The 17,232-nt window shown below is 37.7% G+C and overlaps 1 protein-coding gene across 9 annotated transcripts in view; it reads left to right on the top strand.

Moving 5' to 3' along the window:
- LDLRAD4 (low density lipoprotein receptor class A domain containing 4) overlaps positions 1 to 17,232 on the top strand; it is a 637,530-nt gene that overhangs the window by 88,519 nt on the left and 531,779 nt on the right. The window contains exon 1 of one of the 9 annotated variants that reach the window (XM_056820771.1): positions 15,706 to 15,964. The exons of the other annotated variants lie outside the window; for them this stretch is intronic. The gene's annotated coding sequence lies outside the window, so the exon portion shown is untranslated. Of the gene's footprint in view, positions 1 to 15,705; positions 15,965 to 17,232 lie in introns of those variants that run through there. 9 annotated transcript variants of the gene reach the window in all.

Genomic DNA, 17,232 nt, shown 5'->3' with positions numbered 1-17,232 from the left:
AGCAGCCAGGACTACAGAAAGTTTTGCCACACAATGAAAGACAGAATAGGGTATAAATTATGGGAGCCAGATAGGAGCCAAATTTGAGATACTTGGTAGAATGTGGGACAAGGAAGACCTGCCTTTGACATGTCAAAATAGCCGCAACCTCAAACCCCAAACAAGTTCAAGAACTCTTGTCTTGGCTCAAAATTTCATCAATCCCATTGGGATTGGTTGGTCTCCTTGACCTTGTGCTTGATTGGCACTATACAAGTAGCCTTGTGCTTCTTTGGCACTGTGCAATGGCTATTTTTGTATTTCCTACTCCTGGAATCAGACAAAATCATTAATGAAAGTCCCATAATTTTTTTAAAACAATCAATGGCATCATTTTTATAGACTAAAGCTTTTGGGGTATGCATTAATATTAGAAAAAATGTATTTTAAACTTATATTACTGAAAAATAAAAAAAAAATTAAAGAGAAATCTCAATACTATTGACATGTGCTTCAAATACAAAAAGGAGAGAAAAAACAAAACTTAGATACTATATTGTACTTGCAAGGAAAAACAATAATAAAAAAGTTAAAAAAATTAAAAACATATAGCTTACAATCAGTGACACACTGTGTCAGCTAAGGAAAGGTAGAATACAAAGGTTTGTTACTCAAAAAAATGAGATCCATTTCCTTTTAACTTAACCGCTGTGTGAGTACATGCGATTTTAGAATAAAACAGTAATACAGTAGATAATGCATATTCAGAGAAGTACCAAAGTCCCCAAAATTTACAATAGCCCAGTTAATTACAATAGCAAACAAACCCACTATCATATTTCATATAAGTTGCTGCATGACAATAAAAACCTATGAACTGATGGATATTTGTCACAATTTTTATAGTCGTAGCAAATCTTTCAACCTTGGCAAATATATTTTTAAACAAAGTAAAACTTATTGGGGTCTAGAACATCATTAAGAAATCTAGATTGTTCTGGTGGAAGTAAATTAAACCTAAGTTTTGCAGGAGCTCTTTTTGGCTTCCTGCTTCATAGGAACATTTCTTTGTTTCTCTACCTTTTAATACAATATTCTTTATAATATAAATATAAGTCATCCATTCAGAAACCACTAGTTAATTAAAATTATTTCTGAAGACCCCTTAGAATTACCATTTGAATTCTTAACTCATTAAATGTTTCAAAGGTTGTTAGCCAGGTTGAGTCCATCTATCATCTATGTGACACTTAACAAATGCAAAATGGAAGAAAAATATCCCCTAATATCCCCTGTCTACAGAAAGTACGTAAAATGATAGGAAGTTGGTGGGTTCCTGGGAAATATGGTAAGTATAGTAGGTTTTTAGGAGTCATCATTCACAGGGATGTTTCTGTCTACCTGGGGTACTTTTAATTTCTTGGAATATGTGAATTCCTTGTGTTGAATCATAGCATCTCAGAATTGGATGGTAACTCAAAGATCATCTAACCACAGAACCTGAGACATAAGTCCCCTCTGCTACTTCATTAATTGTAATTGTTAGGAAAATCGGTCTTGCAGTTAGCTAAAATCTGCTTTCTGCAGTTTCTGCTAGTTAGTTTCGCCTGATGAAACAGAATAAATCTAGATGAACCTCAGAGGTTCCTTCTGCAACAATATTATGTCTTTTATTGATTTAAACAAATCTATAATAAAACATTTTATTGCTGTTTTTTGTTTTGTTACATGTAACATTTCAGTAGTTCCTTCATTCTCTACTAAGAGATTTGAAGCACTTCATTGTTAGGACTGTAGAATCAAGATTTGTTATTACATCAGTGTAAAGTCTGGCATCTCGTTGCATTATTTTCTTTGTGTTATGTGACTATTGTGTAGCTTATTGCCTTGAATCTTTCTTTGCTTTGCTTTAGTTTAAGCTAATGAGGTTTCTTTGAGTTTCTCATAGTCAGTTTTTTATCTTACAATAATATTCCATTATGTTAATATGCTACAGTTTGCTCACCCGTCCTCCAGATGATGGACACCCACACTCCTTCTAGTTTTATGCATGTGTCAGTAGTTACTGACATCTTCTCATTTGCCTTATTTTTTTGGTAACAATATTTTCCATTTTCCTCTGCTTTTTAGATATCTTCCTTAGTTAAAGAAGCATTTAATAAGTTCCTATTTATGGAAGACAATTCAGGTTGATCGTCAATCAATCAATTAAATGCCTACTTTGTGCCACCTAAGTGCTGGGGATTCAAAGAAAGGAAAAAGACAGTTCCTGCCCTCAAGGAGCTCACCATCAAAGGGGATAGATACCACATACAAATAACTATAAATGAGCTATGTACAGGATAAATAGGAAAGAAATAATGAGTAGAGGGAAGGCACTGGAATTAAGAGGGATAAGAGGGATTTATTATGCATTGCCAGGCACTGTACTGAACTCCAGGGATACAATTATAGTTGAGGGAAAAGAGGGATTTGTTAGGTATCTACTATGTGTCAGGCACTGTACTGAACCCTAGTGATACAATTGTAGTTTTTCAGTTATGTTCAACTTTTTGTGACACTTCTCCCCCCCCCCCTCCATCACATAGCATGTCAATACTATACATATACTATAAAATACTATACAATACTATACAATACAACATAGGGTTGTCTTGGCAAAGATACAGTAGTTTGTCGTTTCCTTCTCTAGTGAATTAAACCAAACAGAGGGTAAGTGACTTGTTCAGGGTTACATAGCTGTTAAGTATCTGAATCTGCATTTGAACTCAGGTTTTTTATTGCACAACAAGAACTCTATCCACTAAGGCACCTAGCTGTCTGTGCTAAAGTAGCAATCCAAAGAAAGGCCAAAAGACAAAATATAACCAAAAAAATCAACAGTCCCTGACTTCAGAGAGCTATTTGCAAATAATTATATACAAAGAAAGACACAGAAAGAATAAATTGGAGAATAATCTCAGAAAGGAACTAGCATAAAGGAGATTAAGAAATGATTTTTGTAAACCCTATGCTAGGCTTTGATATTGCAAAGACAAAAAGAAAAGTTTATATCCTCAAGGAATTTCTGTTCTGCTGGGGAAAGGAGAAAGTGGCATCTATAATGGCATTTATATAAGTAAAGAAAAATATATACAAATTATATCTAAGTCATTTTGGGGACAGAAGAACACTAACAGCTATGGGAATTGTGAGAGATCTCATGAAGAAGGTGGCATTTGATCTCTGCCTTGAATTGAGATATGCATTCCATAAAGCAGAAGGGAGGGGAGAAACATTTGGGCAAAGACATCGACATGGGAGACTGAATGTTATGTATGAGAAAGCAAGTCAGTCAGTTTGGCTCTTCTCCCTGAGATTGTTGGTAAAGAGATCCTTCAGTGTTTACAAGATCAGGTTGCCTCTGGCACAGATTTCCTCAGTGGAAATTCCTTGGTCCAGTTTAGTCACCTTTTCCAACTTCATCTTCTTAAATGCCATTTTAACTTCCTTGTATAATACATAGATATTTGCTGACTAAGGCAGTTTCTCTAGGGGTTTTTGGCTTTTCTTTATGGTGGCTACTTTCCCTTGGTTAAATTCTTAACAGAAATTGTGATAATCAAAGTCATTATCTTCAGTTTTTTTCATATCCTTTTTTAAATGTGTGACTTCTATGGCTTATATGAATAGGTCAGAGTGAAACTGTTATTATTGTCTTCAGTGTCTGCTTTTTAATTTTTAGCCTTTCTGCTAACTTGATGTTGCTTTTGACCTTTGCTCTGACCAGCTTATGGAATGATTGCACATAAACAGTTGATTCTGGTCTGACTTCTTCATTTGTAATCTGCCCCCCTCCCTCCTTCCCTCCTTCCCTCCTTCCCTCCCTCCCTCCCTCCCTCCCTCCCTCCCTCCCTCCCTCCCTTCCTTCCTTCCTTCTTTCCTTCCTTCCTTCCTTCCTTCCTTCCTTCCTTCCTTCCTTCCTTCCTTCCTTCCTTCCTTCCTTCCTTCCTTCCTTCCTTCTTCCTTCCTTCCTTCCTTCCTTCCTTCCTTCCTTCCTTCCTTCCTTCCTTCCTTCCTTCCTTCCTTCCTTCCTTCCTTCCTTCCTTCCTCCCTCCCTCCCTCCCTCCCTCCCTCCCTCCCTCCCTCCCTCCCTCCCTCCCTCCCTCCCTCCCTCCCTTCCTTCCTTCCTTCCTTCCTTCCTTCCTTCCTTCCTTCCTTCCTTCCTTCCTTCCTTCCTTCCTTCCTTCCTTCCTTCCTTCCTTCCTTCCTTCCTTCCTTCCTTCCTTCCTTCCTTCCTTCCATCTATACTGGATTTTGTTATGAAAGAAAGTATCCATGATATGTAGGTGTAGTCCTTATGCTCAGGGTTCATTGTCCCAGCTGCCATTCACATTGGCAGGTCAGCTTCCCAGAGATCAACTGGCTTCATTGCCCATCAAGATTTTAGGAGCAATCCTAGGGGGTTGTGACACTGCCTCATTAATAATATTGTTCACAGACTCCCAAAAGATCCCCAAATCATTTATCATTCCCCCATTTCATTATCACCCTAATATCACTTAACCTATTTATATCTCCTCAATATCAATTAACCAATGAACATCAATTAGCTTTTACAAAGAGATATTTATAGATAAGTTATAGTAAGGCCTTAAATACAAAGCCTCTCAAATTAGGAGATCACTCAGACATTAGTCAATCAGTCAACAAGCATTTAGTAAATGTTTTTTATGTGCCTTTGATCCTTGGGGAGAGTGTACTCAAACTTAAGTCAGGCTGACTTAAACCTCACCAGATTTGGCTGCTGTTTTTCTTACTAACTATAACTTTACCTGGAAGATCAGAGCATTTTTACCTCTTCACTCAAGCTGCCAATGAAAGAGAGAGTGTCTGTTCTTGCCTTCTGCACGCACACTCAGTTCCAGCTCAGCATAGCTAAGTCTTTTCATCACCACAAAGTAAGCCACCAGGAAACATTTAGTGACTGACTACCTATGGGTGCACTAAATGGGAAAAGGATTGTTTTAAATCGGCAGACCCAGAAGCAAGCTTACCAAGCCTCCTGTGTGTTACAGAGCATGTTGCTCCTTCTCCAAGGGCTAGACTTTGATTCCCAATCCCCCAGTTCCATCAACCTGAGGATTCCAAGTTGTGGGATACCTAGGGAGCACAGTGGATAGAGCGCCAGACCTGAAGACAGCAAGACCTCAGTTCAAATTTGGCCTTAGACTGATTGGCTATGTGACTCAGGGCAAGCTACTCAGTTTTCTCATCTGTAAAATGAGATTAATAATAGCACCTACCTCCCAGAATTGTTGTGAGGATCAAATGAAATAATAATTATAAAGGGCTTAGCATGGTGCCTGGCACACAGTAAGCTCTATACAAGCATTAGCTATTATTATTAGTTTATAAGTCTTTGACCTCTTGTTTCTCAAACTTGCGCAGTACTTTTTGGTTCCCTCACCTTTACCCAACATCATATTTAAGTAAAAATATATTTGACTTTGTTATTAGAGTCTTGTCAAATTCTTTGTAGAATTTCTTTCTTTTTTAATTCCCAAAATAGATTTGATTTGTTTCTATTTACTATCTTACCAAGTCACCTTTCCCATCACCTGACTCCTGTATAGTCATATACCATCTTACACTTAGTTGGTACTTTAAATCTCATTTTGGCAATCTAGTATCCATTCTTTCCAACTATTAATTTAATTTAAGAAGGCAGAGAAGAAGGATATTTTTAGTAAGGCTTTTGGAAAGCATGATCTCCATAATATTTAAAGAATTTTGGTTCCATTTCCAGGATTTTTTTCCTTTTCAAAATAAAGTAGATCTTTAATGGGATTGACACTTACATTATGTGATTTTAAAAAAAGTGAATAGGGAAAAGCCTAGGTTGAATTTTATATAAATGAATAGATTTAGGTCACAATTTAAATCACCAATCAGGAAAATTCATTTAATATTTTACCTATACAAATACATTCATTTTGTTTCTTATTGCTAAACCTTAATTAGTTATTTCTTACAACTGAAAGAGAAGTGTAGGTTTTCTTTTTAGAAGGTGTATGGATTATACATTTAAGTAATGATTTATTTTGGGATTATTTCATATGCAGTTTTTAATTACATTAGAAAATGAACATTAATTTGATAATTTACTAAAGATAATTGAAATCTCTTTTAGAGAAGTGAGACATTGCCAGTTCAATAGGTTAAACACCAATGTTCAGGGGTATGTATCTATATCTATCTAAGTCATAAAAAATTAAGAGGAAGGTATCTAGTTCTTCCAAACCACAGATATTTTATTATTCTACCGAACCAAAGCAAATTTATATATTTTGGCTATTTCATTTCAACAGTGATCATAAATAAGCATTTCTGAAGAAGCAAAAATATACTTTTTTAATTTTTCTTTTTTCTTTTAAATTTATCTACACTTATTTTTGTCTGAATTCTTTCATGGCTATTGTTCATGCCGTGCTTCCCCCCTTCTTTCTCTCTTTCTCCCCCCCTTCTCCTTCTCTCTCCCTCCCCCCTCTATACATATATATACATATATATATATATACATATGCATATGTATATATGTGGCTAACTCAGAGCTAGTAAGTACATAGTACATATATCTAGGGCAGACTACAGATATTTGAGTTCAGGCAACAAACTGGGAGTAAGATTATCGGCTAGATTACATTTGGGAAACTGTCCAGAGCTTTCAGTGACCTCAAGCTCTTTTCCTGAAACAAAGTCCAATAGTTTTTTGTATCAGTATTCTTTCAGTGATTCACTGTAACTATGAAATGTGGAAGACCACCAGCTCCTAGGAATCAGAATTGTAGGTCATCCAAAGGTCAATGGAAGAGACATGTGATATATGTGAAATCTGTGGCAGAATACAAATGATGAATTGCAAAAGGGGCCAAAAACATCATCAAAGAGCTGCATGACCAGAGAAGGAGGTAGAATGGTCATGTAAGGAAAGTAAGAGATAATAGATAGACACACAAAGTGCACTGAGAGTAATAATGAAATAAGTTAATGGAATGGCTGCCAGCATGTTGGGCAGATCCCTTATAGAGGATGTACAAGAGGACCCTGATGAGAAGTTGCATGGTATGAGAAGGTCTGGCTGGGTTGCTATCCATGGGAGTACTCATGTTAATAATATCACAGCTTTTTTTTTTTTTAAATAAAATTCTTACCTTCCGTCTTGGAATTGGTTCCAAGGCAGAAGAGTGGTAAGGGCTAGGAAGTGGGGGTTTAGTGACTTTGCCAGGGCCACACAGTTTGGAAGTGTCTGAGGTCAAATTTGAACCTAGGACCTCCCATCTCTAGGCCTGGCTCTCAATCCACGGAGCTACCCAGCTGCCCCCTCTCATAGCTCTTTTGAAGTACTGAAGTAAAGAAGTATGTCCTAATAGTCTCATTACACTTTTGAAGTTTCTTGTTTTCCTCTTTCGACTTTTCTTCCTCCTTTTCCTCCTCTTTTTCAAAGGGAAAAGATTAGAATTTATTTGGGTGCTTTGCCCATTGTAGGCAATTGTTAAATATTTCAGTTGGATGAGTAAGGCTGCTTGAAGTATCAGGAATTTGCCTTAATTTTCTCTTCTGTAGGCAGATGAGGTGAATGGATAGTTGTAGACATAAAATATGTTAGATGCTAAGTTCTTTGAAGGTAGAAAGTTTCTCATATTCACTTTATATCCCCCAGAATCTAGGGCATGGTAAGTGTTTAATAATGGATCAGTATTAAGATTATTGATTTTTCAGTATTATCTATATTATACTAGAAATATGTAAGGATCTTTTGGGAAGTCACAAAGAAAGTAGTACAAAGACAGAACCTTCTCTTGGGGAGTTAATGATCTAATTCATTTCAACAATTCCCCACTCTGGTCTTACTCCTGCCTTTCGAAGGCTACTTTTAGAAAGTCATCTAACTGTTATGATTAGACAAACTGCAAATTTTTGTCATCCAATCTCAACTGGGCCCTTACTGCTATATAACAGTCTCTTATTTTTTCCTGATTGACTCTTTATCACTCTCCTGGCAATGGCTATTCAAAACTTCTTTTCTCCTCAAGTCTGATATACCTCCTAGCCTCTATTTCTCTGCAGAGAACTTGGCCTATTTTTACAGAGGCTTTTACCCTCTTTTACCTTATTTCAGACTGAAAAATCTTTTCTTTCTTCTCCTATTTTCTTTTCCTTTGCTCTGATCTCTGAAGAAATGGTACCCCTTGCCCTTCTACTTTTGTTCCTCATCCCATTCCTTCCAGGTTCCTTCTGGAGCTGACTGTCTCAGTCATTGCCTCCCTCATCTTTATCTCTTCTTATTTACTAGTTCATTTTCTGCTCCCCATAAATGTGCCCAGGTTTTCTCCATTCTTAACAAATCTTCATTTGAAAAGCCCATTCATAAAATGTGTCTTTGTACTTTTAAAAAATAAAATGTCTTTTTTAGAAGAAATTTTCTCTTAACCCCTATTGTCCTTTCAAACTGTTGTTCATTTGTGTCTGACTTTTGTGGACAAAAGTCCATTAGGATTTCTTGGCAAAGATACTGGAGTGATTTTCCATTTCCTCTTCCAATGTGTCCCATTTTATAGGGGAGTAATTGAGGTAAACAAGGATTAGGTGACTTGCCTGGGGTGACAAATCCCTTGAGTGTGAGACTAGAGTTGAACTCATGAAGAGCCTGATACTTGGGAGGACTGTAGTGGCCTTGAGAGTAATGGGAAAGTTGGGAAGAAAAGAGAGATTTTGGTGAAAGCATAATTAGTTTTATTTGGAATGTGCTGAGTTTGAGATACCTAAGGGACATCAAGTTTGAGGATTCCAAAATGCAATTGGTGATGTAGAATTAAAACTCAGGAGAAAAATTAGGGATGGACTTAGAGATTCAGGAATTATTCATATGGACATGGTAACTAAACTCATATGGGATGAGAAGATTACTAAGTGAGATTGTAGCAAGGGATAAGAGAAAAGGGTCAAACACAGAGCTTTGGGGACATCCAGGGTTAGTGGTTGTGACCTTGATGAAGAGCAAACAAAAGAGATTGAATCAGAGGTTTGGACAGATAGGAGAACCAGGAGAGAACAGTGCCATGAAAATATAGGATGGAGAGAATAATCAGGAGGAGAGGGTTATTGGCAATTTCATTGGTTGAAAAGAGATCAAGAAGAATTAGCAATAGAAAAGAACCATTAGATTTGGCAAATAAGAGATGATTTCAGTTCAGTTAAGAAACTGGGCAACCAATTGGAGAATGTTTAGAACTTTTTGAGATGAGAGAAATTAGAGGAACTTAATGTTACCTGTTTTCTTAAGGAATTTAGCTAAGAAAAAGAGAAGATATAGAAAACAATAGCCAACAGGGGTAGTTGAATCAGGTGAGGGGTTTTTAAGGATCAGGGATATGGGCAAGGACAAGGGTATAGAGCCAGTCTATAGGGAGTGACTGAAGATTAGGAAGAGAAGTAGGTATTATAATGAAGGTGATCTGTTGGAGAAGATTGAAGTGTTGGGATCAAGAGTCAATGTTGGGGTTGCATTGTCAAGAAGGGCTATCCCCTTTATGTGAGACAGAGGTGAAGGAAAGATGGAAACATATCTGAGTGACATTAGGTGAAGAGGAGGGGGAAAGAGGGAGCTTTCAATAAATGTTCTCAGTTCTTAAGGTGAAATATGAAGCAATGTCATCAACTGGGAAGGTGGAAGAGTGGTGCTACCATGGGAAATTTAAATTTGGGGGTAATAAAAAAGTTTGGAAGTGCTAGTTAATAGAAATCTGGAGTTCAAAAATGCCAAATAAGCCAGTTTTTATGGCATAATGTTCAAGAAAATGAAAGTCAGATTTGGGGATTATTATTTATTTCTTTTCTAGCTGAATTACTTCTGTGGTTGTTAGTGCTCATGAAGGCAAAACCATACGCATCTCTTATTGACAAAGATCTATTCTTAGGTCTTCAACTTTTTCTTCTTTTCCCTTTGCACCTTCTTTAGAAATTTCTTAGGAAACTTCTGTCTTACTTGTATTTCTTTGGGTCACTGAAGAGTAAATGGAAAGGGAGTGTAGAGACCATCTAGTCCCAATCTCTTTATTTTATAGATGAGGAAACTGAGGTTTAAGAGAATTACAAGGGTAGGCAACTGAATGCTGTCCATGGGCCAAATCAAACTGTTTTAGGGAGTTGCTGTCCAGTGCTACTCTCCGTGACAGCAGCCTTGGGAGAGTCTCCACAGCTGGTATAAGAACAGTAAAGAGTACAAGCCTTATGGGTTATTTTTGCATCAGCCACTTTTCCAGTCTGCTTGGGAGACTTATCACTGCATTGCTCTGAGTACTTTTGGAGCATATGAACTCTCCATAGAACTGTCTGGCTGATGAAGCCAAATCATGCCTCATTTGGCATCCGGTCTCTTCCATCCCATGGGAATCAGATTGCTTCTCACGGACATCTGTGTATCCATTGTGTCCTTAAAAGAGAGAACTCCTCTGGCTTCTCTGGGAGGAAGATACCCTGGGGGTGGGGGTGGGCATAGAAACCAACTTCTTAGTGGGTCATCCTCCCCAAAGAAAACTCCTGTGATTTGGATTGGCCACATGCTAACCAACCCCTATTACCTTTGGGAAAATCAGATTCCAAAGAACTCACCTGTATCTAGGAGGGAGAATTTGGGGAAAGAAGAAAATGCCTTGTCTGAATCTTCTGACCATAGTCCTGTGCTCTTTCCTATGTAAACATTAACTTTCTTAAGGAAGACTTTTAAAAAATCAATTACTATTGAATCTTTTGTTTTTACATCATCTATATTTCCCAACAATTCCCTCTTCTTTCTCTTCCCTCTCCTGTAAAGCTACCCATTTTAACAAAGAATAAAAAGAGGAAGAAAAATAGCTCAGCAAAGGCAGTTAACATCTTGAAAAAGTCTGACTTATATAGTGTTCCAAACTCATAATTTCCCATCTTACAAAAAAGCCCAGAAATGTAGAGGGGTGGAGGTATCTTGGAGACAACAAAATGTCTTCCTGAAATCAGGAAGAGCTGAGTTCAAATCCAGCCTTGTACACATGCTAGCTATGTAACACTGGTAATTCATGCCTTTGTATACTTTAGTTTTCTCAGTTTTAAAATGAGAATAATTCTAATACTTACTTCCCAAGGTTGCTGTGAAGATCAAATGAGATAAGATTTGTAAAGCACTTAGCACAGTTCCTGACACATAGTGGGCACTTAAGAAACATTCATTCCCTTCTTCCATCTTATGTCTCTTTTTGTGGGGACCAAGATTAGTCATTATAATTTCTTGGTACTCAGTTTTGATTATTTTTATTGGAAGATTTTTAGAAGGAGTTGCAAACTCCCTCAAGACCTTGGACTTTATTTACCTAAAGTTGTAGCCGGTTTAGGATATGTTTAGCATTTCCATTATATATGTCTGTAGATAGATATTGTGACTAGAGAACGGTGATTTCAGCATGTGATTAATGAAAATTGGTCTTGCTTTTGTATGGTCATTCTAAGTACTTATCTGGATTTGTCCCATACCTCCCATGAGCTTATAAACTGCCAGAGGTTCAAGCTTTTTGCTTACTTTCTCCTTTCCTGTAGCATCTAGTGAGGGCTCCTAACATACTGAATTATTATTATATTATTAAAAAAGTGTTGATGCATTGACCTTGAAATGTACCTTGTTACTGTACCTGGAGGATCCAAGCCAGAACAGTTCTGTAGATTGACCAGATTTCCTGCTGATGACAACCTTTGGGAGGCCAGAGCCAGAACCTGCCAACTGGTGTGGCATCCAAGTTTATTCTCTACTCAGGGAGTCATCCTGGGAGATGACCAAGAGGTTAGGAGAGAAACTGCCTGTTTTCACTGGTATTTGATTCCCCTCCTCTGTTGCTGTTTCCCAAGGTAGACTTCAAATCTGTGGGAAAACAAGATTCAATTTAAAAGCCTTTCTTTCTTTACTCTGAGTTAAGTACCCTAAAAACAAATAAACAGAAGAGAAATATGGCTCTTTCTAATTTATCACAGTGCTTCCCTCTGATGATTTTGATTATATTGGGGATCTCTTGTTAACTAGAAAGGAAGATCTAGGGTGATGGTATTGAAGTATTTCCCTTTTCATTTCAGAGAATCTTGAGAGTCTCTTTATCTTTCCTTCCATCCCTAACATTTCTTGATTAGAAAATTATATATTCAGAAGAGGAAGGTAAAAGAGAGCTGTTTGGATGTGATCCTGGCATTGAAAAGGACATAGCTTTCTAGATAGGAGGAGATGTTTGTCTATTTGTGTGGAGGGGTTCTTCATATAGGGAAAACTGCTGGACTGGATGCCCTAGACTGGTGAGCCATACCAACCTTTCAGACATATCTGCCTTGTCAGTTTTGACCACGTGCCCTTCCTTCTTGGGCTTCACACTTAGTTTCTTATTGGTGTATACTTTCCTTGCCAAATTTGGTCAACTAAGGTAAAAGGATGCCATTTCTTTATTCTTAGATACCAGTTATATATATCATCTTTATTAAAGTCAGTAGAATAATTATGATCATATACAAGGGTAAAGGAGCCATGCTGTTGTCCATATGTCACTAAGTATTAAAGAGTTCTTTCTCCTATATTTGATGTGGGTCTCCTTTTACAACTTTTTCTATTAGCTAAATCACTATCAGAATTATTTCTTAAACAGTCCCTGTATATTGAGCACTGTACTAGATACTATGAAGAAAGGAGGAGGATGCAAATGGAATGAAAATAGGGTAACTGTAAGGGAATTATAATCTAGCTGGGAATTATGAAGTATACAAGAATAAAAATGATGGACAGAACAACATAACAGGAGGCCAAATTAACATGGCTGAAATAATTTCTACATGCTGAGTGAAGAATAGTGCATTTAATCATTGAAGACTTTTTGGAGAAGGGATGTCTAGAAGGCAGGCCCTCATTACCTTCCAATTGATCCAAGAGGGCGGCCTGTCTTTTAAAATGATTTCAAAGTATGTGAAATTTCTCGATTCTGATGTCACCAGGGTGAATATACATATTTTAAGTTCTATTTTTGGCTCATAACATATTTGTTAATGTCTACATTTATATGTACTGTAGAATGTGTTAACATATATAATGTGACCCTAGAGAACACATTGCTCCCTGCTAAAAAAAAAAGGGGATTGACAACTTTTTATCACTTAAAATTTTCTATTCTCTTAGAGTTCTCTGTAGTATAAAGATTTTTTCCCCTCTTCCCTTGAGTATCTTTAAAACAGCTAACAGTATTCGAGGTTGGACTTTCATTGGCTCATTGCTAAATTTATAATTTATAATTGCTAAAAAGAAATAATCATCTTTAAAGTTGTTTAAAACATTTTTAGAAGGCTTGTCTTTCTTTAAAGGAATGATTTTTTTTGGTAACTTTTGAAAATCTTCTTTGAAACTTTGAATTGGTCTTATTTTCCAGTTAGGGGTCCTGGAGCATTATATTTGAAGATTTTTGAATCGTGGCAACAGTTATTTTTTATTTTCTTTGGAGAGATGGCATTGTTCTGGTGGAATGATTTCCAAGGAGCACTGTGTCCTGTGTGATGTTTACTGTGGTGCTGCCTTGCAGCCAGCACATTTTAGTACAAACTTGCCTGGGGGTGGCCTTGTCCTATTTTCCTCTTAGATAGTTCTGGCATTTACAAAGCTTGGGAGATCTAGCTTCCGAATTTTCCAGTCTGAAGAGCTCGAGCCAAAACAGCAGGGAAGACAGCAAACCTGTCTGTTTTTTGGCTTCAGGCATCTGGGCCTGCTTTCTTTTTTGACCAAAAGTGATGGCTGACTTACTTGGGTTTGGCAGGGAAAAGAAAAAAGAGGTAGAAAAGGGAGAGCAGGAGCTTGAGAGGAAGAATTTGAGGTGCTCCAAAAAACATATTAATTTCTCTTCCTACCTCCTTCTCCCGCTCTACACATAGCTTCTGAGTATATGTTTAGAAAATGTGTTTCCAAACAAGGACTGGACTTTTTTGGCTTTAGGAATTCTTTATAAAATGTTTGGTAGGGAGTCACTTTCTGAATGGCAACTCCAGAACTAGGAGATTCTTAACAATTTCAAGGGGTTTTTTTGGTTGTTGTTTTGTTGTTGTTGTTGTTTTGTTTGTTTTTAAGATTGAATTTTTCTATCTTGCTTGGGCTGGAAGTGCAGCAGCTCCTCATAGGTTGATCTCAGTGCCAGCTGACACTGAAAAACTTGCTCTGTTTTCAGACCTGGGTCAGTACCAGCCTCCTTAGGCAGCCCAATGGCTCTCTGCTCCAGGAGACTCATTGGTACTGATCCTGGACTTAATCAGCTTTAACCCTCCTGCACCTCAGAACTCCCAAACTCAAGCTATCCATCAGCTTCAGCCTCCCGAGCATTGCAGGTACCAGCACAAGTTCAAGCTTACTTAAGAGGCAAGAATTCCTAGACAGGGCAGGGATTTCAATCTGAATTCTCAGAAGCTGATGAGGCAATGAGATAAACAATTTATCACCATTTTGCACTTCTTTTCCAAAGGCAAACCAGGATCCCATCTCATGGTGTTTCATAGAGGTCTTTCATTTCTGATTAGAGAAGACCCTGGCATGAAATCAGCCACACAGCTGACAAACTAGGAACATTTTTAGAATTTTCTTTTTCTTTCATCCTGGCAAGTTTGTGTTCACTGCTGCAGATTTCTCAGTGCTGGCCTCACTGTGAGCATTTCTTAAAAATTTAAAGGCCTCAGTAAAATGCTTTGTTAAAGAATGACATATCTGACTCGTGCTCATCTCTCAGTAGCTATAGTGAACCCCTGACTGGAATTCCTGTTGATTTTCTGGTTGTAAGGGAGTGATGAGAGCAGCTCCCATTTTGTTTATATTACTCTTTATGTCTGATCTCCAAAATAATCTTGTGAGGGGAAGCAACATAGCTATTTTCATCCCCATTTTTTGGATGAAGAAACTGAGGCTCTCAGAAGTGAAATATGTTAGACTGCCTGTCCTTTGATCCAGCCATACCACTGCTGGGTTTATACCCCAAGGAGATAACAAGGAAAAAGACTTGTACAAAAATATTCATAGCTGCACTCTTTGTGGTGGTAAAAAATTGGAAAATGAGGGGATGCCCTTCAATTGGGGAATTGCTGAACAAATTGTGGTATATGTTGGTGATGGAATACTATTGTGCTCAAAGGAATAATGAACTGGAGGAATTCTATGAGAACTGGAACAACCTCCAGGAAGTGATGCATAGTGAGAGGAGCAGAACCAGGAGAACATTGTACACAGAGACTAACTGATACACTGTGGCACAATCAAATGTAATGGACTTCTCTACTAGTAGCAATGTAATGATCCAGGACAATTCTGAGGGACTTTTGGGAAGGGGTGCTAACCACATCCAGAGAAAGAACTGTGGGAGTAGAAACAGAGAAGAAAAACAACTGCTTGACCATATGAGTTGATGGGGATATGATTGGAGATGTAGACTCTAAATGATCACCCTAGTACAAATATCAACAATATGGAAATAGGTCTTGATCAACGGGACATGTTAAACCCAGTGGAATTGAGCGTTGACTACGGGACGGGGTGGGAGGAGGGGAGGGAAAGAATATAAATTATGTAACCATGGAAAGTTTTCTTAATTGATTAATTAAATAAAAAAAATAAAACAAAATCTGTGATCCTGGGGGAAAAGAAAAGAAGTGAAATATGTTGACCAAGAACACACAGCTGGAAAGTTGTGGAACCAGGATTCAGTGCTATAAAAATTACCAAATCTTTTCTTTCCCCTTAAACCTTCTCCTCCCCTTCTATCTTCCCTATTACTACTGAAGGGAAGACTATCTCCCCAATCCCCCAGGCTCATAAGTTAGGAGTCATCCTGGATTCTTCATTTCTTGCAAGCTATTTCCAAGGCCTGCCGATTTCACCTTTGCCACATCTCTGCTTTTTGTGACATGCTGCTTTTTGGTAAGTTTTGCATCTGAGCTCAATTATAGACTTAATGAAAAGACACTAATGGATGGACACTGCCTTCTTACTATTCTTTAACTTGGCTTGCAGCATGAGTCACTGGCCTATCACCTGCCAAACTCAGGGGTGATTGTCACCTTATAATTAAGGCAAATAACTTTAATTTTTTTCTCATGTAGTACAAAGAAGATGTACTTATTATTTGTACCTAGTGGCCATCTGTATACCTTGAAATTATACATCCCCAAATTATGGAAGGAAGACTAGAAATGTTAGAATTTGAGAGCTGAAAAGGGCCTTTGAGGTCATTTAATTAATATGTTTTGTACAAATTGAATAACATTTGAGGAAGGAAGGAAGTGCTGTATAGTTGTCTACCACAAACATCTATAAAATGGGTACAATAATATTTGCACTTCCTACTTCACAGGGTTACTTTGAGCAAAGTATTTTGTAAACATTTAAGTGGTACAGAAGCATGAATTCTTCTTATTAATAAACACAATAGTGTCTTAGTACTTCTTAGAAGAGAACATTGTCCTCTATTCCTGGAATATACTCCTTCCTAATCAGTACCTCATAGAGGCCTTTTTCTTCAAGATACAGATCAAGTGTCACTTTGTACAAGAAGACTTTTTTGATACTCCCACATCCAGCTTCTGTGAATTTAATTACCATCTCTCTCGATGATTCTCAAATCTACCTTTCCTTCCCCAATTCCCCTGACCTCCAATCTTGCATCTTTAACTGTCTGTCAGACAATCTGAACTGGATGTGCAGACATCTTAAGCTCAATATATCCCAAATAGAACTTACTATCTTCCCTTCTAAATCCTCCTCATTTCTACCTTCCCTTTAATGTTGAGGGCAACTTCATATCCCAGTTCCCCAGGCTCACAACCTAAGAGTCATCTTGAATTCCATATTATCTCTTACTTCTCATATAAAAGCTATTGCCAGGCCTGCCAAATTAACCTTTGCAATATCTCTTGGAAAACCCCTCTGTCTCCTGATGCTGCCACCCCTCTGGTGCAGGCTCTCCTCGACTCCCTTCCCAATACTCAATACACTTTAATGATTTCCTGTTGCCTCCAGGAGCAAATACAAAATGCTCTGTCATTCAGATCTCTTTATACCTTTCCAGTCTTCTTAGACCTCAGTCCTCAACTCTTTGATCCAGTGACACCAACCACCTACCTGTTCCATGAACAGGTTACTCTCTGCCTCTACTCTGGGGCGTTTTCTTTGACTCTTCCCATTTCTCA

The sequence above is a fragment of the Monodelphis domestica genome, chromosome 3 (genome assembly GCF_027887165.1).
Source record: "Monodelphis domestica isolate mMonDom1 chromosome 3, mMonDom1.pri, whole genome shotgun sequence".
NCBI lineage: Eukaryota > Metazoa > Chordata > Mammalia > Didelphimorphia > Didelphidae > Monodelphis > Monodelphis domestica.
The sequence above is the reverse complement of the archived record's forward strand: the minus strand, read 5'-3'. Positions and strand labels throughout refer to the sequence as shown.